At 38.6% G+C, this 27,188-nt stretch overlaps 1 long non-coding RNA gene across 1 annotated transcript in view; it reads right to left on the bottom strand.

Annotated features, from left to right (window-relative positions):
• LOC143213538 (uncharacterized) overlaps nucleotides 1–27,188 on the bottom strand; it is a 118,008-nt gene that overhangs the window by 39,239 nt on the left and 51,581 nt on the right. The gene's annotated exons all lie outside the window — the stretch shown is intronic.

Below are 27,188 nucleotides of genomic sequence, written 5' to 3'. Positions count from 1 at the left end.
ATAATCGAAATTAAATTGAATATGTCCTGGATTACCTTGCACTTAGCACAGAAAAGTTCCTGCATGTGTGAGGGGGTCCATACAAACACGATACCTTTGTTCATTTTATATATAAATAATTGAAATTAAATGCGTTGCGGATTATCGGTCCTCCGTGTTTATTTTCTAAACTAAACAGAATTTTAACAACCCGGATAGACTTCAGTTTACACTCGTAAATATAAACTCGTTTTGAAAAGCCAGCATCTATGGTGGCAAGTACAAAGAAACGTATCGCAACAGCTGTCTGTGCGCGAGAGTGAATTTAAGCGGATTTCACGTGACACAACATGAGACCAAACGAAACTGGGATATTGTATGGATACACGATACACACGATACCATGTGCATCAAGCCGGTATAGCCACGGGTATAGTTGCACAGGTCACGGGTGCAGGAAAGATCGCCGCAGGGGACAACCCTTCATCACCCGTCAATGATGGTTGTCTTCCCCTTTCTCCTTTTGACCACACGTAACGCCATCGTGCACAGTGACTCACGCTGAGAGTGTACCCGCCGCTAATGAACGTCTCAATACTCATGCTGAGAAGCTTCATCTTTCGAGCCACACACCCCGTGAACATCAGCCTAGTTTAGTACCGTGTAACATGCGACGGTTAATCATTTTTAGACCCTGTCATCGCTCCCATTTCGTCTTGTTCCCGTTACAGTCCCCCTTTGCACCCAATGATCAAGTTTCAACGATTACCGATAGAGATGATATAGTATTCAATATGATGAAGCATACGATACGGGTCCTGTGTATCGCTTTATCTTCATTCTTCTATTTAATACCCGTTTTATTAATACACCGTGCGCAAGTAGTGGGGTCAACCGTGGACTACCTACGGATTGATGGCTAGCAGACTGCGGATCTTTATGCAACGTTTGCTACCTACGCTGCAACAAACTGCAGCCACGCGGAAATCTGAATAAGTTTACTACACATTTTAAATTGTATAACACAATCATATTTTCAGATTGTCTTAATTCGTTTAATTATCTTTATGCATTTATAGCAAAATTCAGTAGATGAAATTCAAAATTGTTAGAAAATTTTAAAAATTGAAAATGTCGATATATGATTTCGCCTCTATTAAAATCATTAAGGGGAGAAATAGCGTTAAATTTAGTTTCTATTTCATGCAATCGATGCAGACAATTTTTATTTTGCATAAAGATGGTAATTTGCTTCATAATTAGTAGTAAACGATCGAACCGTTGCGCCGAAAGCATTTAACATTTATTATCAGCTAGCAAATAGTCTGGTTCCAATAAGGAGTGTACATAATCGTAAAATTTTGAGAAAATATTTCACGGTTGTTTTCCTTTAGCATCGTCAATTATATACGGCGGATAACAATTGTAATTGTTCGACTTAATGCTGAATTCATTCATTTAAACATATTTTAACTAAACATATGTAAGAATTGTGTATGTATTCAAATTAAATGCAGAATCGTAAGTCCTATTTTAGTAGAAATTCCAATTTTCCAAAGAGAAGTGATATATCATACCTGTGTTGCTATTGTGTGCTTTTATAGTTTAATAGACATTGAAAAAAGGTGGACATAATCGTACTTGTTCTACTACCGAAGGAGTTATAATATCAGTTCATAAATAATGCATAAACGGAACCTGTCGATAAATGTAGTTTTAACAACATGTAAGAACAAAAGAGACGTTGAAAGTAGTGTTCTTATAAGTTCAACCACTACCGTACATCTCAAGGGTGCGTTTCTATTGCGATACCACGCCTAACGGTGTACGCGGCATTTATTGACCACGTTTGTTACAATAGCTCCTTCGAGGATTGAAAGTTTTTCGATTTCGTTCGTACATACCGGCAGAGTCGGTATTGCTTTTTGTCGAGTACATTATTACTGCTAGAAATACATACGTCGAATCTTTCGAAGACAACCCCTAAAACAGATTTCGGAAAGAAAACTCGAATATTTGTACATGTCTTTAAATCTTAAGTTTCGATTACAAGAAAATTTTAAATAGAAGAGTCTATTTCGTTGGAAAGTGCACAGGATTCACTTTTTTGTCAGTTAAAACCAGAGACCGTGAGAGTTATGAAACTTTTTAATAGGTTCTAACTTAAAGCATAGACCACGGAACTTTTTTTAGAAAGCGTTCTACATTATAAGTTCCGATGAGGACAGATAAAGAAGAATCCCTTAAAGGAAAAGTGTGGATAGAAGTTGTAAAATATAAAAATGAATTTCTCAGTATTTGTTACAAATATCAAATGCTACTCAGTGCTACAGTTAAATACCATAATTATTGTAATTATTACATAGACAATTCACAGTTGAAACCTATTTTAAAAAACATTCTGACATGACTTGCTTCCTTAGAATGTTTGTTATACAAATTCTAAAATCTGCTCCACCAGAACACCTTTTAAAAATGTTTCTGAGGGTAAAGAAATATCTTGAATAATACATATAGGTTCAAATAGAATTGTTTAATACAAAGATTGCTGTTGATGTCTATCTCTGGTTAAAATTAGAAAAAATAAAATTAAAAAGTGTATTGTACTTGGACATTCATTCATGAAAAGAATATGAGAATTTGTCGGACAAAATTGATAGGATTAATTTATAATAGAAGTCGAATTAATTAAATTATATCAAGCTGTACATATGGCACGTCAGTGATAAAAGCTCGACTGAATGCAACCGAAGATCAATTTTGCAACAGCGAACAATGACGAAGCTTAAGCTTGAATGCGACCTGTGTGAGAGAAGGAGAGGGAGAAAGAGAGAGAGAGAGAGAGAGAGGGGAGAGAGGGAGAAAAAGCTATAAATATATATAATCGTGGAACATCCGTTTTGTATAACAACAGCGGACCTACGGGAAGGATAATTAATTTTCGTTAGACAACTCTTGACGCTAGGTAAAAGGCAATATGTATTGAACGCATCTCCCGCAACGACGACGGCACGTTGGAATCCGGCACAGCTGGAAAGACGAATGGATTTATATAGTGCGTATATTATGAGTTATCTCCAAGGAAGGAACAAATATTTATGTTTCATTGCACATAAGTCCAACTCCGCCATAAATAACGTTGTTTCATTTTATTCGTTTCACCTTTTTTCCACTTCAACAAACAAGAAAAAAGATATGTTTCCTTTTTGTAGAACGTCAGCTTGAAGATTCTTTCGGGCGTAGTTTGTTGCAATGTAGTTACGCAGTAATACATTTATAACCAGACCGCGGATTTTATGTATTTCATCAAACGCTATAAATAGTAAAAACTGAAATATTGTTTACTACATTTTTATGATAATAACACGATTGAAAATGTATATTCCAATAATATAACTATTTTGGTCAAACACGATCAAATTATAAGAGAATGAAAAACTTTCGGTTTGCCAGAAATTTGAAAGACAGGAATAAAACTGGTTTGCCAAGCAGACATACTGAGATGACAGACTCGAGTAAATCTGCACAACATTGTGGATAATGTGCTGCGGTGTCGTTACATAAACAATCAAAAGCTCTAGTCAACATGACGTGATCATAATTTCTGGCACCAAAATAAAACGAACGACATTGAAGATTGTCATTCCTCGTAACTCATACCTTTTTAGACACGTTTTGAAATAATTCCAGAAATTTATATCTACTGATTCTACATGTGTATAACATAGAGCATCGTGTGGATAATAATATAATAATTTGATCTGAATTAATCGAGTTTACGTCTCATGGGACATACATCATACAAAATGAATTGGTAATCCAATTACCAGATTTCAAATATTCATTTTTACAAAAGAATTGAAATGTTGTAGCCGTAAATCACGATTTGTATAAATGTAAATGTTATTGCAATAAAACTGCTACTGAAATAAAAATAACAATTTCAGAAAGCTCATTCAACATCTGGTATTGTGACGAAGACATCTGGACAAGCTTAATCTTCTTCGAAGCATCATAAATCTCGCTACCTAGTAAAGAGTATACCAAACTGTATGTTAGAAATGTGCGTAGAAATTGTTGTTGTGTTTTTAGGTTTTATAACTTGAGTCACAACTATATACTGTAGGTTTTCTTTAAAATTACATTTTTATATAATAGTTTAGTAAGTAAAAATATAGTGTCATTTTTCATGAATGATAGTCAAGGTCACTTTTCTCGAGATTTCAAGCTCATCGAAATTTTTTAAAATGGGATTACATATTTTCATTACAACAAACACATCTATCTGATATATCGTCATAATTTAATGTTTCGGCAACATATATTTCGATTAATATTATAGACATATTTGTTAATCGCTCTTGTCCAATAGAAGAACGAAGGTACGATTTTACAATTTTCCATTTGCTAAATGAACCTCTGCAGAGGAAGCTGTTGTTACATTGTTATGAAAATCCTTAACCCTTTGCACTCGAAGCAATTTTAATTCGAAAATCAAAATCATTTCTTTCGACCCACTATTTTTATTCCATGTAATCTTTTTTACATTGTACACATGAAATTTAACCAGTTTTCTCATGTAACAGTTGAGCTCTTCACAATTTATAGAAAACAGACGAATTTAATAATATTGAAACTTTTTTTGAATAATGGTGTGGCCATTTTTACTGGCGCCTCAGAGTCGCCATTCGAGTGCAAAGGGTTAATTCTATGTCTAGATTTGAATACATGTTTTGTAGTGAGAGTTCGTAATTTTTACGACAACCGGGTCGGTATTCTTTGTTTCATTCATAGTAGTTGTTAATTCATAGTAGTGGTTACCCATCGATAAAAACTCATGTCACCGCTTCAATCTTCTTCGAGCATTGTGGAAGTGGGTCTAAACGCGTTGCGAAACACCCGGTGACAAGAAGCTTTGATCCCGTTAAGTGAAGAAATAATAACGATAAAAAGTAAATAGCGTTCCGTGCAGGCTTTGCAGATCGTTGGGCAAGCCCGTACAAAGTATAACAAAGTTTTGCAACGTAACAGTCATGGAATCCCGGCGTGGGCGTGGCGCGTTATTAATATTTCGCCCGGAAAACGTCCGCTCAGTCGTTCCAAGAAATTAAACGGATGGCATCATTTGGCAAAAGTTGCACCGTTATGTTTGGCCAGCGTGTGCAAGGTAGTCTGGTGATATTACGCCGACCTATCCGTGCTCTTTCTCCGTTCCACCACCAACTGGCGCCCTCTTTTCGCCAGACGATGTCCTCCATACACTCCAACACCCTCGAAGAAAAGTGCTTCCACTCCATGTTAGAAAAAGAAAAGGCGAAAGTGCCGGGGACCATAGACGATGTAAAGAGGACACGAAGAGAAAGAGCAACCACAATTTCCCCGCACAATCATGTCTCTCTGCGGGTAGAGGCGGCGGTGGGGAAAGGGGGAACGGGGAGACACCAGGGGCGTACCGAAACGGAAGGGTGGGAGAAGTTTTTGCGACGGTCAAAGCTGACCGCAGCGCTGGACACAGCAATACCGAGTTCCCAGTTTGGCATTTTACGAAGCCATTCGAACAAGATGGTGCGTGATAATGGCGCCTTATAGGGGAAAAGCAATTTCTGCCTGCAGATCCGTGCTGTACCCGCTCGCCTCGAGCTCCGTACTCGATGTACGTTACGACGTGCCGCAGATACGTCGATTCTCACCTCTTAACGGAACGTCTAATATTCCAGCCAGTTGGTCTTTCTCGAATTTTGCGGCCGGACACCGATTAGCGGCGAGATATTTGCCGGAAATTCTCTCTCATGAACATACAGACCGTTGCGCCAGCAGTCTCGTCCTCGAAATTTCATTGTACCACTTTTAATTTTTATTACATTCTTGTCCCCTCTGTCTATTCCATAATTGTAAAAGTTGCAGCTTATTTTGTAGCGTTTAGGCAACATCATTTTCAAGTTTTATTTTCACACGTGTAGGACGAAACTGTGTAAGCAATACTATGTTTAGTTCATCTAAATTATTTAAGGAAAAAGGAAGTTCCTGTTTGCTTTCAATAGCTTTTTAATGTTAATCTAAAATAGCTGATTAATATCTGTACATTCTTATTTACAATAGAACAACTTTTAAAAATTTTGAGCAAACGACTTGAGCTTTTTGAAGGAGTTAGAAAAATGACTAGATGACGAGTAAAAGAAGTTTATTTATTTATTTATTTATTTTAAGTTATTTGGAACAATTCTCGGGGTGCTGTAAAAGAAATTTTTAAAACAATTTACCCACCCAAATCTAGACATTGTAAGAGTTCTATTCACCCGTGTATGGACGGTTTAAAAATAACGAAACCACTTTGAGAGTACAAGTCCATCGATGCGAAGATTGAGAAAATTCTTTAGAATAGATGAGAGAATTCAGTGGAACGCGTGTACCCTCCCGAAAAACGTTGGATTCGTCGGTTGAAACTCAATTAACGTCGATGTCGCCGAAACCGTGTCTGAGCAGCGACGAAACATAAAATAAGTCTGACATTCTTGAACGGGGAAGAAAGGGCAACGAAGGCTTTTAGCGTGAGTCTAGTTTACGAGTGTCGGCTACGAGCATTTGTTACGTGACAGCTCTCGGCCGTCGTCGCATGGAAAGAGCAATGCGTAATATTTCTCCTGCAGTCGACGGAACGACGCCTACGTTTCGGCTCCAGCCATAAATCCGCCATTTATATCGTGCGGATGATGTGTTTATCTTTTATCGACCATATAAATATTCAGATCCCGTGGACGAAGCTTGCATCATCGACGTTGAAACTAATAGAAGGCTTCCGTTCGCAGGAACGTTCAAAGGCAAGGGTAAATTCGTTCGAAAAACTCAAGACGCTGCTGTCACGGCGACCAGCGAGCGAATAAATCTCCACGTGAAACGAAATAAATGTCTCTCAATCGTGTATCCCCGTGTAATCCGTTTACATAATTTATGAGAATCTACGGCGTGGATAAACCTGATCTTTACACACTTCCGAAGCACTGGCAGCATTGATTTATCGTTTTCATCAACACCTCGTATAAAATTAGCCAAGGATTATACATACGTATGTATATGCTGCGGCAGGCGCGCGTAAAATTTAGCAAATCTACAAATTTATTAATCGATCCGCGCAATTATGTAAGGTGCTAGCTAAAGTATCAATTAGATGTAATCTATGGCCAATGTAAATTATAACGTGATAGACTGTCTTTATAAAAAGATGGACTAACGTACTCTATCATCAGGCGCAGCACTTGTTCATTAAAATCACTATAAATTCATAACATTTGTGATAGAATAATATGGAGATTTCAACTTTTTAGTAGACTATAATTACGACTGGACTGTGGATATTTAAGCAAAATAAAAATTGTCTCCATTAATTGTAAGGAATAAAGAATCAGGATGACAATAATATATTGATGTTCCTAAATTCTTTCAATTCTATAAAATCCGCAGTTTAATGTTGACTTTTACCAGTTTAACAGAAACGAATATTAGATGCATTAATTAAGTAGTTATATTGTTCAAGCCTATTTCGCGAAATTCTATAAGATCTGTAAAAATGTCGAGCTTCTAATGTTGAATGCACCTTTATATTGCAAAAGTGCAACTGAATATATTTCTCAATAAGTAATATTAACAAATAAATTCATATCTTTAGCCATATATCATCAAATTGTTAAAAAATATAAAATAGTCGCTTCTAGTGCCCCGCAGATCTGGTTGAATAGTTTGTGCATGTTCGAAGAATGAGCCCAGCCCAGAACCAATCCAAAGTTAGCCTAGGCTTAGCCTTGACCCGATCTATATCAGGTCCGTGCCTAGCCTAGACCCCGAGCCTAAACATGAAATTTATAGGCGGTGTGGTCTGTGGGAACAGTTACTGCATTGCATGTGTACACGTTTGCTTATCAATTTGGGGTGTATGTACATGTATTCAGTGTCAAGTGTGTCCATACATATCCACGAGAGCTGCACATTTGCTGGGGGGTACGCTGGTCTAGGTGTGTGTGTACATATATATGTATAGATATCGTTTGGGGGAAGCGAAAGCAACGACCGTAGAAAGATTTTCGACATAGCCGGACAAATCGGTGGAGCCGAGTAGGTAACACCGTTGGTTGGCCACGAGCACGTGACCAACCACTTCATATCCGATCGTATAAAGCGGGAAACGTTGGCGTACCCTCCGCCGCGCCGGTTTCGCTGGTATAAGGTCCCTCACGAAAACTTTGCCCGACCTCCCCAGCGAGTTGCCTCCACGTTTATAACCTTTTCCACTCTGCACGATATGTCTCGGAGCCTCCTAGCCAGCAGTGGGCTCCGATCTCTACGACTCGCGGCCGGGTTCGACGAATGGGACGAAGAAGGTGGTAGCCCGGCAGGGGTGAAGATAGAGGGTGGGAACGGGAGGAGGCAAGAGGGTGGCCGAAAGGGTGGGAAGGCTACCAGATATAAATTTCCTGATATTCGACCGTTCGTGTCGTTTGAAATGGGGCAGTTTTCTCGGGACCTAATGGTTATTGCCTTTCTCGGTGGACATATTGCGTTCCATCCAGTGCAATGTGTGCGGCCGATATATCAGAGCTCTTCGCTCTCTTGGGTCGAGCTCTCTCGGATAAGGGTGGCTGTTCGGTGGGGAGCACGGGGGAGGGGGACACGAGGGGAGTGGATACAGGGAGAAAGAGAGAGAGGGAGGAAGAAACCGGTGGACAGAGAGGAATAGATCCGGAGATAGGGTGGAAGAGAGCGGGGAGAAGCAGAGAGAGAGAACATAGAGAAGAGAGGAAGAGAGGCGGAGAGATGTCGACCGCGCAGTTACCGGAAACCCCTCCGCAACGGAGCAGCAGTCCGCTTGGTGGTCGTGCCCTGCCAGACTGCAGACGGGAAGTGGCCGAGGTGTGGCCGCGGAGTTGAATTATTACAAGCTGCCCCGACATTCATACAGGATGCATGCCCCAGCCCGTGCCCGTAAATCTTCGCCGCTACGTCAGTCCTTGACTTTGCACGCCGCCTGCCGCCGGCTGATGTTATTATCGTTGGCTTAAGCGCGAATTGAATAACGCGCCTCGCGTTCGCCTCTCGCATTGACGAGGGGTTAAGTGATTTTCACCCCATTACTCCGGCTACGATGCCTTATCCCGCGGACAGAAATCGCGCTACGATAGTCCCGATAGTCTTCGACCGTTACATCCGACCATCCTCCACCACGCGGCTAAATGGATCGCGCGATACATCCCCCTTCTGCTCGACATACGTATTTTCACTCGAATATCACCTTGTCCCAAAAGCTCTTTTCGCAATGCCTGCGCTTGATATTGTCAGACAACAAGAGTAGAACACGCCATCATCTTCGTGGCTTATCGTTGCCTGGGATTTCACTTATTCAATCACGTTTGCTCATTTACGTTAGCTACCAACCCCTTTTCCGAGTTCTTTCCAATAGTTAATTTGTTCATGTTTTTCTGATTGAAGTTTGCGATTAGAAGAAAGCTATTTCTTACATAATACTATTGTTGCTACGTTGCATAGAACTACTCCTAGTAAAGCAACAATCCATTGAGGATTTGCAAGATCATTTAAGAGAGATTGAAGACCCAATGTCTGCACTGAAGGGTTAAGGAACTACAGTGAATTCGCGTCACAAACGAACACAAACTGTTGGGCAATCTACTACTGCATCTAATATCGAAATATATGCACATCTGTGCGCGCAGGTACGCATGTTGATTATTTATTTCCCGAGCTGTTAACCGTTTCGTGCGCGACTACGGAGAAACTGCCGCCTTGACTACTTTTAATCAGTATTATCGATTATCGAAGCCGATAACGGCACCAAGTAATAACAGTAACTCAACCGTGCTGTCGTTATCCGTGGCTTAAGCAGGAATTGTATATCGTACAGTTAGGTTATACCGACGAGGGGTTCAGTGATTTTCACCCCATTAACTAGAACGTGTTACTCAACCTAGCAGACGGATCTCCGTAACTATCTTGCTCCCCTAATGCTGCGCTGCATAGAATATTATCAAGACGTCGTCTGTTTCCTTGATTTAATTGCCGCGTTGAATTTTTCATGCGGAAGCTGCCTCCGGACTTTCCAGTTATGCTATATGGAAACGTGTTTCGCGAATAGGCGCCAGCGAAAAATGTTGTACGAGTGTACGCGCATCAAAAGTTTATGGGGACGTTATCGAAAAATGCCGAATGACTGGTTCTTCGGGCGATGTGCATGTTATGGTGATTTTGCAAATTTTTGAGACGAACAAATTATTACAGCAATTTGAGAAATCTTATTAGTTGTAGTAGCAGTATCGTCTTTGGCATCAGGCAAACGGGAAACTTGTTTCCCGCACTTATTATTGTTAAGTTACTTCCGAAATTGATAAGAAGTACATAAATATAATTGTAATAGCTGCAGTATCCAATTTTTGTTGTTAGTATGCTATATGTAGGTATAAATAGAGTCGCCAGAATAAGACTTGTGTTCCCACTCTACCTTCCCCTTCTACGACGCTATTTTTCCCCTCAATTCGTGCTCCCACCCCTCACCTGGCGACTATGGTGTCTTTGCCAGGCCTTGCCCCGGGCCCCGCAACATCTAAGCGCAGCAGTGTATAGTAAATGCTTCGAAAAGAGATTAAATCAATATCCTACACTACATAAATAAAGAACCACATACGTTTTGCGTTTGAACTTTTAATAATGCGTGCATAAATAATTTATTAGCGGAGTATTCCTTGTCTATGTTCACTGTTGGATATGTTAGTACCGCTTGTCAAAACAAAATGAAGCACCTTGTATTTTCAACGTGCGTTATCGTTTTGTGTAAATAAAAAGACCGCGTCCAAGGAAATAACGGGACAAAGCGGTTCATCCAACACGTGTAACTCATGTTTTGATAGTGTCAACTGAATTATGGATTATGATACAAATTCCAGTTGACGTGCAACAAATTAAATGGGTCTCACCATTAACACCTCGCTCGAGTCTAATGAAATATTTATGAAACGATATTGAAGCATACGTCTTGTTCACCAGCGATGTTAGATGTTGTACGCGCGATATAATGTAGAATGCAGGATGTGAACATTTATTAATCCAGCTATTAATACTTCGAAAGTCTGAAATTCCTCGTTCGATGTGTTGAGCGCAACGTTGAACGGAATTATTCGTGCAAGTAATTTACCTTGCATTAGTTGGTTCTAGTTCTCGACATCTGAAAAATCGCCGACTATCATAATGTTGGACGCATAGCAAATAAATAACAAGGTGACTGCACGACAGGCAATTAAATACGTCGACTAGCTCTAATCAATTGCGCGAAATTATTGCCAACCTTAATGATACAGGCTCGCAACCACATGCATTTGGCAACCTTACCAATTTCGATAAATCACCTCAACTTTTATGCAAATTAAAGTGCGGCCAGAGCTACCTTGCTGTAACAGGAAATAATAATTGTTTGCTTTCAGTAAAGTGGATTGTTTGAAGAACATTACTTATTTTAAATGTATCGTTTAAAGAACATTACTTATTTTAAATGTATTGTTTAAAGAACATTATTTGTTTTAAATGTATTGCTTAAAGAACATCACATTTATTGAACTACAAATATGTATTTTTTATATATCATATCGAACATTTATGAAATACCGGTATTCCGCTTTCATGTTTTAAATCTTAGACATTTTCTCTGTCCGTGACCTTGAATAGTTACAATCACTAAATTCACAATGAAAGAGACTGTCATCGTAGGTGTTTCAAAAGGGGTGGTCCATTTAAGAGAATTAAGGAGACCTTGACGTCTCTAAAACGAAACATAAAAACAAACAAAATTCTTATGGACAAGATATTTGTTTTTATGTATCTAATTACAATATAATTAATTACAACAAAGATATTTGAGGTGGTAACATTAGTTGAGTTACCCTGTGCATGCGCAAACTGTTAAACTCGAAATACCTAATCCTGATAATAAAATCGCGGTAATAAATCGGTTTAGTAAGAAAAATACACATTTTCATGTTCAGTCGATTCTTTTGACAGTAAAATCTTACCTAAACGCATGGATACGTTGATAAAGTTTAAGGTTTCTATTGTAATCTGCGTACCCTAGCGCATTACAACTTGAATACATAGCTGGCAAGGAAATAGCAAAATTGGAAGTTCATATTGAAAGTAATCGAATCGAAAGCTTTTTCCTCTGCGAGGCGGAGATTGTTTGAAGGTATTCATAAGCGGCGGGGGGAATGAAAAAACGATTCGGAAAGAACGTATCGAAGGGACGGTATCGAGTTAGGCAGATTCCAGCAATCCAGTAGGAAATGCCATACAATTTCGAGTTCTACCAGGGAATAGGACTGAAGAGTCGAATCGGGATGCCAAGCACGTATCGACAACCTGGTCACCAACACGCTCAATGGCAATCCCAAATAAAAAGAAAGGAGAAAGACATTGCATTCTCCGTAACCACGACCTGCCGCCGCCTCTACATTTCTTCTCTTCTGCCTGGTCCCGGTACGAGTGCTTTTACAACGGTCAGCGCTCTCTGATGCCTGAACAAATCTAACCGACAACTCCTCGCATGCAGTCCAATTTAACTAAATCCTTTCCGCTTTTCCTTCGCGTTGGAGAAGGAGGAGAGATCGGGAGAGAAAAAAGAGAGAGGGGGAGAGAGAGCCATCGTGCGTGTAAGAGAGGAAAGAAGAGAGAGAGAGAGAGAGAGAGAGACAGGACGCGCGAAAGGAAAGTGTGGAGGACAGGAAAGGGAAGGGTAGGAGAAGCCATACGTGAAGATAAGATTGGAAAAGTTGTATGAGGGGCAACTTTAACAGCTATATAACCATTACGGTGCCGATAAAGTGGAATCTAGTGTCTTAACGGTCTGGAACGAAATTCCGGATATAGCGTCGTATATTCCAATAGAGTTAAACACGACGTTCAGATACTCGTTTCCGACTCGCCGCCATGAAGAGTGTACACGCCGCTTTATTGTCCAATAGATCTGAAGGATCGCTCTTTCCCAACCGTGGGACTTCTTCTTTATATGCATTTATGAATCCGTTTGTTGAATTACCTGATCTATCGGGCATCCCTTGTTCGCGGCAAACAATTTTATCGCCCCTGTGTGAGAGCTATAATGCCTAAAGGTCCAGTCTAAACCAATTTCAGGTATTTAAATGAATTATAAATAGCAAATAAATAGAATCTTAAGTGCACGAAAGTTTCAAATAACTAGAAATAAGAACACGAAGAAGGCAATAGATCTTCCCAGCTGATTATTCAAATGACATATCCTGAAGAGGGTGGATGTGCCTTTCCTGGTGTCAAAGTATGTGTGTAAGACACGGACACAAATAATGCATAATAAGTGATACAGCGTTTTCAGCATATTTTAAATGAAACATGCTGTTATCAGTTGACGGACTAAAAGCAGGGTCCGCTAATTTCGTATTATAACGAGTGTTGCGCTGGCGTAAATATAAAGAACGCCTGTACAGAGTAATACGTGTTTGTGCTGCAGGCTACGTTTGCCATAACTCACCTATGGGACTGACAGCTTGCATAATACCCGCGAAATTGGTTTTATAAGACGACGCCAAGCACTGCTTCACAACAATGCCATAAACGCTCCGGGTAAATTACGACTCAGTGGCGTAACATCATCGGGGGGAAAGAACGTTCACTATAGATTTAATTTTCATTTAACTGTGTTAAAGATCGTTCGCGTTTAAACAATTGTTAGCCGTGGAATACCTCGAATGTTTCTTCGTTCAGTACAAATGATTGAAATACTTTAACTTCGGGTGTTAAGCAACAATGAATAAATAAATATAATATTAAAATGTTCCTTTCATAGGGAAAGAACTGTTAAGTATCCATTTTAGTTTAAATTCCTAATTAATGTTTAGCTGATGTAAATAGACATGTATTTCTCTTAATAATTTTAGATTGCACCATATAATAATATAATAAATTAGCTAATAGTTTCACTGTTTTGTGTTTCACCTACCCATTTTTCTGATGAATGCTATTTACCTACAGTTTTCCAACAATCACTCGTGAATAGAAACAGCTCGATAGATTGTGAGTTAAGTATGAAAATTCTGATGTGAGAAACTAATATATGCAATACACATGATGTACTAGTTGTTTCTCCTCATGCAGTCCGTTATTATATAACTTTGGAAGTACTATTGTATTATCATGCGTCGGTTATTGTGGAAACGTCTGATATAATATTGCACGCGATGCAGGAAATTGAACACCCTTCATGTGGACAGATATCATTTATGCATGTATGAACTTCGCAGCAATATCTGTTATTGATTCCACATTTAGCATGTGCATTTACATGTGATCGCTATTAAATTTCAGCAAAGGGAATACATACATCGATATAAAGAACTAACAACGTGTAACGCAGAAATGGCGGAAATTTGAAGAAATATATCTGATGTCGACTGACAAGTAAAACAGCTCGCAAATGTCAGTTCCTATAATTAAATGTCCTATAAATAGGTTGCAAATATTTGCTTAAATTTCGATTTGAAATTTAAATGAAAGGAAAATCAAGAATTAAATATTTGGAATCAAATAAAACCGCATCTTACTAATAAAAGAAATGAATGTGGATCAATTTAATGAAAAGATATATTAAACGTGTTACTATTTAAAACTTTGATGCAAAGAAACTAGCGTAATTTATTCACTGCGACATTTCCTGAAAAATAACTGATATTGATCGTTGGCGATTATCGGCGAAACGACTAATTTATGAACAAAGTAAAATTGTGCAAAAAAGGTTGACCGGTTTGTCGATTGTTATTTTAAAACGATTAAAACTGGATAAAGCGACTGGCTATCCCGAATGGAAACGTGCCAATGAAATAAACAATCAGTGGATAAAAAGCTTCGAAATTTCTCTGACACGGAGTGATTGCAATTCTTATTGACAAACAGGTGTTATAACTCAGAGCAGGTGAAACAGCGCGGGTGGTGGTTCACACACAAAGAATTTCATTACTCACTGAGTTATAATCTCTCGTATCATTGTTTTATGGCAGGACCATAAACAATTCAGGCGCACGGCAGTATTCACTTGCGGGGTAAGCAGATCTGAGCCGTGATTTACCGAAAGTCGTAAATTTTTTAACTTACTGCGGATTAGATAGCGCCATCTGAATGTAAATTCATCCCCGACAAAACTGTGCCAGCTACACAGTTACCAACAAAACTTTATTTTCCGGTTATAATGGAGTTTCAGCCTTTTATGCTTCAGATGCTACGCCAGTGAGCATCATTTACATAAGATAAATACTTTTGGACTGCAGCCCTGCTCTATTTAGCCAGCGGCGGCTTAACCTTATTCACATTGTATATTTTACTCGCGTTAAATAAACTCCTGATTTTCCACTTAAAATACAAATGTTCGGGAATTGCTTGCATTTCGAAGCTATTTGCTCGTAATCAACTGCTACGGGTGTCATAACAATCGATTGTTTCAACTGTACCGTGGCGCAGACTCGGAAATAAATATTTGAAAAACTATTGGAAATGGTCAATGAAATTTGTATGAAATAATATTTCAAGATTTCTTTCACGTCATAGAGGTAAGTAGATTTATTGAAAATAGTTATTAATGTTCTGGTAAAGAAAATTATTAATTGAAAGAGGTTTCCTTTATGATCTACACAAGGAATAAGAAAGGATATTTCGAAATTCAACCCCTAAGGGGGTGAAACAGAGTTGCAACGTTTGTATGTGAGGAATATTTTATTTGTGGTCGGATTTGCTTAATGCTCTTTGATATAATTAATCAAACACCTATTTCGGCATTTAAAAAAATTCAACTCTTAACAGGGTGAAAAGGGGTTATAAAATTAAAACTCTATAGGGGTGAACGGGGGGTTAAAAGGTTTTATGGAGAAAAAATATCACTTACCGAGGGCATTACACGGGTTTTGTATAAAAATCCGCAATCTAATAGTAACAAATTAGAATTTGTGGGATATTCATACAATGTACTGTGAATTTGTTCGGTTTTGACAATGTGCCACTGATTTCTAAGTTTACGTAGTCAGTAATGACGGCTAACCGCGATCCTTCGTCTAGTCACTAGTTCTTCCAATTATTCACCGACGTACAGGGATGATCCGGTATGGCGTCAAGGACAGTAACAAGTTCAAGGGGGCAACAATATTAATTGGCTCGTTTATTGCGATGTGGGTGGCCGTAAGTGTCGGTTTCTCCGTTAACTTTCCGTCGGAGTTAGGTGGCGGGTGTTATAAGGGTTGCAGGGTAATGTGGCGTACGATGTGCCTCGGTAAATCACTGCCTTCCTCCCGGTTTGCAATATTTAACCTCATTTTTATGAAGCCTTGTCCCTCCTTCATGGTTTTATTATCGCGCGACGCGTAACATTACCGTTCATTTTAATATAGAACCCTATGAATTTAAACTAAACTATAGCTCGCTCAACGAGACGAGACGCCGGGTATAAACAAAGAAATTTATATAAGCTGTGTGCATATATTCCCATCGGAAAGAGAAATTTAAGAAAGTTAAGCAAGTTTATGTAGGTGTCTTCTATAAAAAAAAATGTTTATCAAACAAGAAAAGACTTTAAATGACTTCAAATTAACGCAATGAACGAGTAAAGAATAACGAATTTCCTTTGAAAGTATTATCAGTTAAAAAAACACTGCGCAATTTCATGAAATGTTGTCTTTGACGCGAAGCAAATTTTGCCCAAAGCAAAACATATAATTAGTTAAGATAACTAGGTTAGTATACACCCGAATGACGCACTGTGAAGTCATATTAATTCAGAATACGTACATATAAGGTTTCACATTACGTCCGAAGATGAATAAGCATTCTACGCTCCTATCTTGTCCTGGTTTGATTTCGTACGCTCAATGTCGAAAACATTTATCTGTATCAACCTGTTCCTGTCTCCTGCAATCAGCTCTATGTGTTATGATTTCTTCGGCATGATTTATGACACAGTATGCCTCCTAGTCACTGGAATCACTGATCAAGCGATCATCCGCTTCACAGATTGTCGTGTCATAAAACTGTACTGTGGTCTTGTCACATATGCAAACACTACAGCAAATTACAAGTGCATACTATGCACATATACCTCCACTTATTCAAGTTTAAATAGATTGTATAGATTCACAGTACCATACAGAGTCAGCAAAACTTGTGTCCCTACTCTAGCTTCCCCTTCTACGACGCTATTCCCCTACGCTTCGAGAGAGGGGGTAACTTTATCCCCTCAATTCGAGTAAATTCCCCTCATCTGGCGACTCTGCACATATACCTTCGCTTATTCAGTTTTGAATAGATTTGCAACTTGTTCTTTATTTTAAATGAGTTTGTTAGATAGTAAATCGTTTCATGGTATCGCAATTGAAGAAAATATTCTACCCATGCATGTATAATAATGCAATGTTGAATAACTCGAATAAAAAAAATCGCACAATATTCAACAACCACACAATTTACACAGGAAAGATAGCCCTTCCAAATGATATTAACGCGATTTATCAAAAAAATTTCTTGCTCCCCGCGTGATGTTCCAAAGTTGCAAAAAATTTTTGGTGACCGTCAATGTTGTCTTCATCTCGCTATAACTTTGTAAAATACCAACAAAGCAACAATTTGAAACGGAGCATCTGAAACTACAGGTTTCAGGCTTTCAAACCATTGTTTAACGATATCGATACGGCAATGTTTGACGGAGTTATGATCACGTAAAGTGGGACCAATTTTTCGAGTTCGCACAAGTGATCCCTTAATTCTTTTGAGGAGTGTATAATAGAAAATGTAAATATAATCACATTTAAACATGAGAAAACAACACACGCTGCATTTTTAAATGCAAAACTTGCGCTGAAAGTCCGCAATAACTTTACAATAATACTCCTCAACTGATCATTTGTTATAAACGTTAACTCTGGTTCTTCTCTCGATCGTAAACCGTTCCTTGCAACATCACGATCGCACTCGCTTGCGTATACAGCCTAATTATTACCTCGCCTCTACACAAACATACAAAATTTGAAGGTATCAAGCCTCCCGTACCGGTTATGCAAAGCAGATATAATTTGTTGCATACACAGATTCCGATAGGAAGATTCCAAGCTTGTCCGGGATCGGTTAAAATTTAGGTCGTTGATACGAGGATTGAATTTGGCTCTCATCTGCCGGGGCGCGGTATCGCCGGCACATTGTAGCAAGAGAGTTCATAAAACGTCACGCACAGGGTAGATCGCGCTTGCACAGGTATATCTTAAAGATATTCAGGAAATTGGCCGCGATATCGGCGCCAATTTATCGTCGCTGGATACCGCTACGAAAGTTGCGGCAACGCTATCCGCGGATGACTCCGCAAACGCGCCAGTTGTCGTCGTCACGGTAACGCAGAACCACTTGCAACCGCGAACATTTGAATAATTCGGTCGTTTGCAAGCGAACTTACAACGCCGTGCGCATACACCCGGATCATGGCCGCTACTTACTGCGCGGTACACCGATCTCCGGGTAGTTTTCGAGCCCGTTTTCGTGTCCCGTGAAAGTGGACATGTTTTTGAACGCGCGCCGACCTCGTCCCGTTGCTCCTTTTTCGGAGCTTTATGACGATCCTACGCGGACCAAATAGCCGAGAAGCGGAATCAATTGTTACCGTTCCGTAAACTCGCGGGATTGAAAGGTTACAGACCGGAAAACATCTACAAGTTACCGTCGAATCAAAATAACATTGGTACACTCTATAAAGGACCATGGCTTTTCGATATTGAACCGTGCGACTTGGATTTTTTCGGCAAGTTAGATCAATTAGTTTGCCACGTGAAGAGAAAATTAAATTTTGAGAAAACTTGCCGTTGGTCTGAATTGTGGAGAAAATACTAAAAGTTTTACACGACTTTATTATGTGGGCCTGTATTGAAAATTTAAGAAGTTCACTTTAAAAAGTTGAAAATTACCTTAAAATTAAATTCATTTTAACCTTTCTACTATTTCAAGTTTCTTCTGCTAATGTTTCTCATAAACACATAAAATCCTCGGTCTAGTTATTATACCGAGTTTACGAACATAAAGTATATCCCGCGAAAGACCAGTTTTCGTTCGTCTTTGCGCATCTTCGCCCTAATAGGTTCGAGAAAGTGGGGAGTGGGTAGCGGAGTGAGAGATGATAGGCTCGTTGCTCCCCCACCATCTTCTATGCTGCGTGGAACGGGGTTACTCTCTCGTGGGATATACTTTAGCTTACTTTTTGACACTACAAATATCAATACAATTGCCAGCAATTCAATTTACACAACTCAATTTAATACTTTCTATGCATTCGTAATCTTTATAAACAAATGTATGAATCGCGTGTAAGGTTATTCAACTGGTTTACGAACATAATAATGAAAATATTGAATATAATAGTGAATACATAACAGTGAAAATAATAATTTCTTTTAAAACATTGCTAATCTTCGCTTTCCATTGCATTAAGGAAACCCATTAGTCGCTTGTTTTCATAAGTAAATTCTCTTCTGTTCCGTCCAGGGGTCTGACCCACGAGAGTAGTCAATTTTGGACAATTTGTTAGTGTTTGGACTAAACCTGCTATATCACGACTTAAAACTGGACCTACCATGGTACTATCCAAACAGATGTACAAAATAATCGCGTTAAAAGAAATACTTCACAGAAACGAAAAATATCTTTGATTTTCTGGACTGGAACTGCTGTTTTCACTTTCTTAAACACCAATCTGCATCGAATTTTATGATCTAAATTCTTTTGTGTGCTGTAGGTGGAATGGGCGATTATAATCTCGGAATTAAATTGAAGTGAATGCGATGCCCACACAAGTTACACAATAAAATGTTGAAACTGAAATGTTCTACATTCCGTAAACGCGAAGCAGACTATTGTTTCACAATCTTTCAGGTCTAAATGATATTTTTGTAAGAAAATGAAAAATTTAATTATATTCCATGCATTTCTGACAAAAATGAGTAGGTGTAATTTAAACAGCAAAAACATTAGATGAATTTAATGATACTGTTATACTATTTTCAATTTATTAAACATTTTAAGAAAGAAATTATATTTTTATAAAGATCCGTAGTCTAATTATAACACTACGATCTTTATGCAAAATAAAAAATGGTTGCGTTAATTGCAAGGCACAGGAGCCAAGTAAAAGATCGTTCTTTTTATAATTACTAAGCTGAAACGATTACACTGATGTCCTTAAATCTTTTTAATATTTCCACTGTATTAATTTTTACGTAGCCATTTGTCTCACGAATGAATAAAATCCGCAGTCCTCCCATTACTACATGTATAAGGCAGAGGGATCAATCTTCCTAATGTTGTAAATTAGATCCATTCGTTTTAGTTAGAAATACATAATATCTAATGATAATAAAGGTTTCATTAATACTACACCGCCCCGCAATGGATAAAATTCGTAATGTATTCATAAGTCATCTTCGAGTTTAATTAAATTTCACAGGAAGGCTTTCGAAGGAATAAGAGGAGATCGATGTCGATATGATTTGATTGGGAAACACAATACATATTACTGACACTCGTCAAATTCCGTATTACGCGATAGCGAAACTGGTAGACACACTAGTGATGTAGCAACCTCCATCACTTGCGGCATTGTTTTAATGCTCTGCGTGATTCTGTGCCGGCCTGCGTGATGAGGCTTCCTAATAACCAGTCGCTCACACGTCTGGTTTTACCTCTCTCATCCTCTCGGAGCCCTCCGACGTCACCCCATACTGCCGACATCACCAACATCAACCGACCCCTTCTCGCGAGCTGCGAAACTGTGGCATGTCGGCTTCGCATCAATCTTGTTAAATTACCCGCCCGGCCAGGAGTCGTTCTCTCGCTTGTGGATTGATAAATTGCCCGATCCCGTCTTCCGCAGACACGTAACGCTCGACGTCGCGACCTCGAACAGAGCAAAATGGTGGGGGTTCGCAGCCCCGAAATGCACCGAAGAAAGTCAAATTAACGTATACAGGGTGTCCCATAATTTATACTACCTGTTCCATATTACCTCTACACAGAAATTCATTCCGATTTTTCGAAACCGCATTGATGTGCAACAAATCGAACAAGGAGACATTCTTTTTCACAGGAAAAATACGCAGACCCATATCCGAGCGTTTCTAACAATACCCGTTAATCATAAATATAATGAACATTTAATTTTATGATATCCAGAAAATATCTCGACGAGATCTTTCGCCAATGGATCAAGTCGTCCACGAAATTCTGATGTCCCTTGAGACAAAGAAATTACCGGAATATCATGGAACGCAAGGTAATGATTTGAAACATGTTCTTGTGCAGATAATCGGCGAACTGCGGATACGATGTATTGCTGGAATAAGCGTGCAAACTCCTACATTAGGAAGCCAGCGCGGTGCAATTTTGCAAACGGTACGATCATGCTGCTATCAAGTCTGCAACGTTGTCTTCAAGGATTTTTCGCAGAACCAGCAAAACGGCATATCGTGCGGTCGAACTTCGAAAAATCCCTAATTCGGGGAATTAGAAATGAAACGATCCCCGAACGTTGTTCGTTTCGAAATTACGAAAGTTCTTCATAACGAATACGAACGGGAGATCGTGCAAAGCATTCGCTATTACTTTGAATCTTCTCTGTTATGCCACCTTAGCTTACCTTGAAAGTAGTCTGGCCACCTATCCCCATTCGGACCTGTCCTATCGCTTTCAACCCACTGCGATGAAGATAACTATCAGCTCGTTACATCTTTCGGGCAGCGCAGTGAGCGTGTTGTAACTACGAGCAAGTACCACCTAGTCGGATCACGGGATGAGATAGAAAGAAAGCCAACTAAGCCAATGCTGATAGCGTCTCTAAGCTTGCGGGCCTGGCTACCCAGTGCGCGCCAGTGGCTAATGGCTGGTCCGCGGCTTTAGCGCGACAACGCGACCATGTTGAGTTGGACCAACGTAATCCTTACATATGACCAGATTCCGTAGGATTAGGAAGGCGCGAACCCATTGCGCTTGTTCCGTCTCTCCGGTTGACTATCCTCTCAATATTTAGTATAATCTGTCGGGCACTTTTACAAAAGAATGCACAGAATATTCACTTTGCCTTCGCCTCTTCACCGGTCTCGCGGACATGAATACTTGAAACCGGCCTCCGAGCCTCTAGCGTTTCGGGAATTCTCCAGCTTCGGCTACCCGATGCTTGCTTTTCTCTAGCGATGGCAGTCAGCCAATTCTTTCTCATGATTTTCAAGTAATTCCCTATAACAAATACTTGCATCGGAGTACCTTTCAAACAGGTTCGATCCTTGAGTAAATATTGTTTGAATTATCGATCGTATGATTGTTAAATGAATAATACGTTAGTGTTCTCGGCGCAACTGTTCAATCAACTAATTACGAAAAAGCAAATTTTGCACGTTAACTTAAACTCTCGACGTTTCGATCCGTGTGTGGATCCTTCTCAAGAAAGTAGAGAAACTGCGTCTGAAAAAGATTTTATAATGTAATGAACAAAAACTTTAGAATTTCTGTGAAATCGGATTGCAATTCTGTATTAAATTACTTGCTTGCTTTATGGAAATCTTAAAAACGGAATTGAAATGTATTAACACGTTTTTAAGATTTCCATAAAGCAAGCAAGTAATTTGATACAGAATTGCAATCCGATTTCACAGAAATTCTAAAGTTTTTGTTTACTACATTATAAAATCTTTTTCAGACGCAGTTTTTCTACTTTCTTGAAAAGGATCCACGCATGGACCGAAACGTCGAAAGTTTAAGTTAACGTGCAAAATTTGCTTTTTCGTAATTAGTTGATCGAACCGTTGCGCCGAGAACACTAGCATATTATTCTCTATAAGTACTTTGGAAAAAGGAAATAGTACTCCCAAGTATACTCGAATCTTTGCCAGACAGTTTCGAACCCTTTACTACTGTAAAACACCTCCCAGTAAATTAATATGAATAATAATTGTTTATGTTTGAACGATAAGGTAAGTATTGTTGTGCAATGGTTCTTAATAAGTTTTACTTCTGTTCATCCATGAGAAGATTTCGTCAGGAAAATCTTTCATACTGTGATAAATCTGCCACCATAGCAAACAAAAACCAACCACTATAGAAAGACATAACAAATAAATAAAGGAATCATATAAAATATCGTTTCGCTAGGAACGATCTTTAGAAAAATGATGTTTATACGCAAATAAACTAGCGCGTCGTTATTTCAAAACAACATTAATTTGCATTTCCGCAAATTTAACGAGTGAACAGAAAATTATTCGACGAACAGTTCGATGAAAGCGGCGAATTAATTTCATCTTCTCTGTTTAACACTTTAAAATGATAATTAGCTCGCATCTATTATAATCTGAATAAATTGTTGTATGAATCCGCAGCGTTAGAATTGAATCTTCGCGCATTATTTTCCGGCGAGCAAAGTGGCTAAGAATATATCGCTGGAAGACGTGGGACTGTCAGCTATCGAATGATAAATGAGTCTCGGTAGACTGTTTAATGAGTCGCTTAGACTGTCTTATAGAAGAACTCAACATCGTATTTTCCATTGAACGAATCGAGTGCACGCGCCACCGGCAGAAGGCGCTTAGAAGAGTAGTCGACGTATCATCGTTACGAGTGCTCATTATTCAAACTTACCGCGTTCCATTTATCTCAGTTTTACATCGCGGGAAGATGTGAGCTGCGTGACGATATCGGTGGCTCAAGATCTCTCGGCATGCATTATTCACAGTTTCATATTGAAATTGCACGACGCACCGTTGCTCGTGCAAGAAAATGGAAATGCACTTTATCTATCGCCTCTTTGACAACCTGTCAAAGATCTACCGTGAGAAATGCATTGTTCTTCCAGATTCCAAATATGTATATTCACATTTGTAGCTAGATAAACTCTTTCTTACAATTTGCTAAAATCTGATTCCAACACGAATTTCTGATTCTCGAAAAATTAGGGTAAATGTGCCTATTACAGCGGGTGTACGTTTTACCGAGGTATATTTTGCCCAATGTGATTAAAATACGTAAAAATAAATACTTCTTCCTCTGCAGAAATTTGTACAATTCAATAAGAATGTATTCTGGTTGGCGAGGCAAACAAAATTGTCGATCATACTCGTACTCCATAAAACATTCTTCATAAAAGGTCAAAATGAGATCATTTCTCGTCTATCTCGATCACCAAAGTGAATTATAGAAGAAAGGACTGCTAAATTGCAGTATACAATTATTTTTTACGTAATTGTAACAGTTTACATATCTTATACAATACATTTTGGAGTTCCTGTATTTAAAATGACAAAAATGGGTCATCGATTATTCCAAGAGTTCATAACTTTTTGAACCGCGAAATGGGTTTACAACGGGTAGATTATTTTAGAGATGTAAGATTATGGAATAGCTTGTAAGAATTTTAACCGACGCGTACGAGTTATTTATTTACGTAGAAAATATAAAATCCTGTTCTACAGGAATTTTGTAATTCAGGCTACTAGGTTAATGGTTTTAGCTGACCTCGCATTTCCTGGCTGAGCTGTTCGTTTAGCATTTGGAGCTGTTATCAGCTTCTAAATTTTGTCAATTAATGTGCGAATTGCTTTTTTATTTAAAAATCCATGGAATCTGCTTTAAGTTGTAATTGTACTCCAATTCTTTACTAAATAAAGTGATTTTCATCAGATTTTACTTTATCGAATTTCCCAATTATAACTCCGAAACGAAACTTGTTGCATGTTATCAAATTAAATATTGTAAAGCTAAAACTTTGAATTTTAAAACCGGTATAACCTTCTTTTTACTTAAATGCTAGTCACGAGACCAATTAAATAAGCTTGCTGCATTCATTATCTTTAAACGAGCTTCGTTTGAAACCGTGAGCGCTAGTAAAGATATCTGTATAATTATTGTAAAGGACTTGTATATCCAGCTCTGACTAATTGCAAAAATGTCCTCCATTTCAATCTTTGAAGACCTGTATAATAAGCAGTTACATATAGTGCAAATCTTCAGCATTTAATAACAATGTTAAAATACAAATTTGTGAAGATATTACAAGAATTGAATATTGTCAATATTATTATGCTATTTGTAACACACTAAAATTAAAAACAGTTCAATTAACTTCTGTTCCTCATAATTGGCTAAGAAAATTTCTATTTCCCATAAAAATCCATATTCCAATAATTAAATAAAATATTCTAATACAAAAAAGATCTTCTTGAACATTAGGCATTTCCATTAACTACGATTTTATGTGCCACGTTACAGGATTAAATTAATTGCGCGAGCATGTCGCCGTTTAAAATGTAAAAGCATAAATATAAAGAGGATACGTTCCATTCCGTTAGTAAAACGTAATAACTAGACTGCAGATTTTATGCATTTATATGACAAATATATGGCTACGTACAATTTAAAGCAGTGGACGTATTAAAAAGATGCAAGCACATAAGTGTATTATTGTCTGCTTAATAAGAATATTAAGCTTAATAAAAACTTTTTAATTGGCTCCTGTGTCTTGCAATCAATGCAACGTGTTTTATTTTGCATAAAGTAATAAGCTGCTGGCGAAACAAACTGTGGTATGGAACACGTTGAACTGGAAGTAGGTAACTGGTCGTTGACACAAGGGTTAAACTATGTATTTAGATTTGATTTGGGGTCGGAGCAGGTATAGTAAATGAAACAGTGTCGCGTTCTGGAGTTAGAAGTATTTGGACAAAGGCGGGTGTCAATAGTATCTTGATCCACCGTGAAATTTGTATTCATGGCAAAGTGCATGGGGGTTTAGCCTCCTGAAAAGGTTTTCTCACACTATTGACTTCACGCGCGATTGAGTAACATTATTGACCATTCCTCAGGTAGGATGACGTATACCCATTAACTGGTCTAGTGTCTCCTAGTGACGTAACGCCAAGGTGCGTCCCCATACCTGTTTCGAATAATGCACACGGCGAACAATGACGTGTGGTGATGTATGTGGGTTACGGGTCGAGCAGCTGTTGCTCTCGACAACTGGTTCCTCACACTCCTGTGGGCGCTCACAATGTCACAATGACGTGCGAGCACTTGTGACAGCATCGTGTGGGTACTACGTACTACATCGGCGTTTGTATTACAAGCGCTTGGCTGCACGCAAGGGTGGCGCGACTCTTGACGCTCTCCGAGTACGACAACCACCGTACGCGCATTTCCAAAAAATCATGGCCGATCCGTAATAGTGCTCGTTTCGATTTCCAAAGTTTTCGGCCAGCAACTCTAACTCTTGCGTTACAGTGCCGCACGGTTCAATTTACACCCCGCAACTACGGCCATTGTTAGTAACAAATATACAGTAAGGAGCATAACTGATTCCACACACTTTAAATCAGAATAACTTTTATATGAATGGACCAAACGACTTCAATGTATCTGTAATCTGTAAGGCGAGAAGAATTAGTTTAGTAGATGACGTCTAATAAATTGGTTGAGAAAATGCACTTGGTCGCTCAATAACGAAAATTTACTGGTGGTCTAGACATAACTTTTGTTACATCATTCTTTAAATCACGTGCTCACCTGCAATTTTAGAAAAGGATGTACGGATGTACGAATACTTTTGACGCTTACTGTATAAGATAATGAATGAAAAGTGTAGTAAAGCTCTCTTACCAACATGTTTGTGATATTTTTCTGATTGAAAAGACACCAAACATGACACAATTTGGATCGTGTTTACTCGTTTAATTCATGATACAGTAGAACCTCTATTATCCATACTAATTAATGGAACATGAGTGTTCAGACAATAGAACAGTTACGTAGCCACAGCGTTAGATTAAATCTTTACTGATTGCCACAATAAATCCCGCTGTATATGGATCGCTTTAGACTGAGCTGTTTACATGTGAAATATGTAATCGGATAATGGAGGATTCCGATATCGGTTTGGATAATCGAGGTTCTACTAAATCGTGAATTGAATGAGCAAATATGCTCCGAATTGTGTCATGTTTGGCCTTATTTTTATCGGAAAAATGTCGCGAATATGCTCGTAAAAGTTGAACATTTTCTTAACACGTTCGCGGTACAATATTCTATTAAATTGAATGAATTCTCTCGTGGAATATGGAAGAAGAAATTGTCCAATTGACACG

This window comes from Lasioglossum baleicum, chromosome 11, assembly GCF_051020765.1.
Source record: "Lasioglossum baleicum chromosome 11, iyLasBale1, whole genome shotgun sequence".
Classification (NCBI taxonomy): domain Eukaryota; kingdom Metazoa; phylum Arthropoda; class Insecta; order Hymenoptera; family Halictidae; genus Lasioglossum; species Lasioglossum baleicum.
Note: the sequence above shows the minus strand (reverse complement) of the source record. Positions and strands in the feature narration are given on the sequence as shown.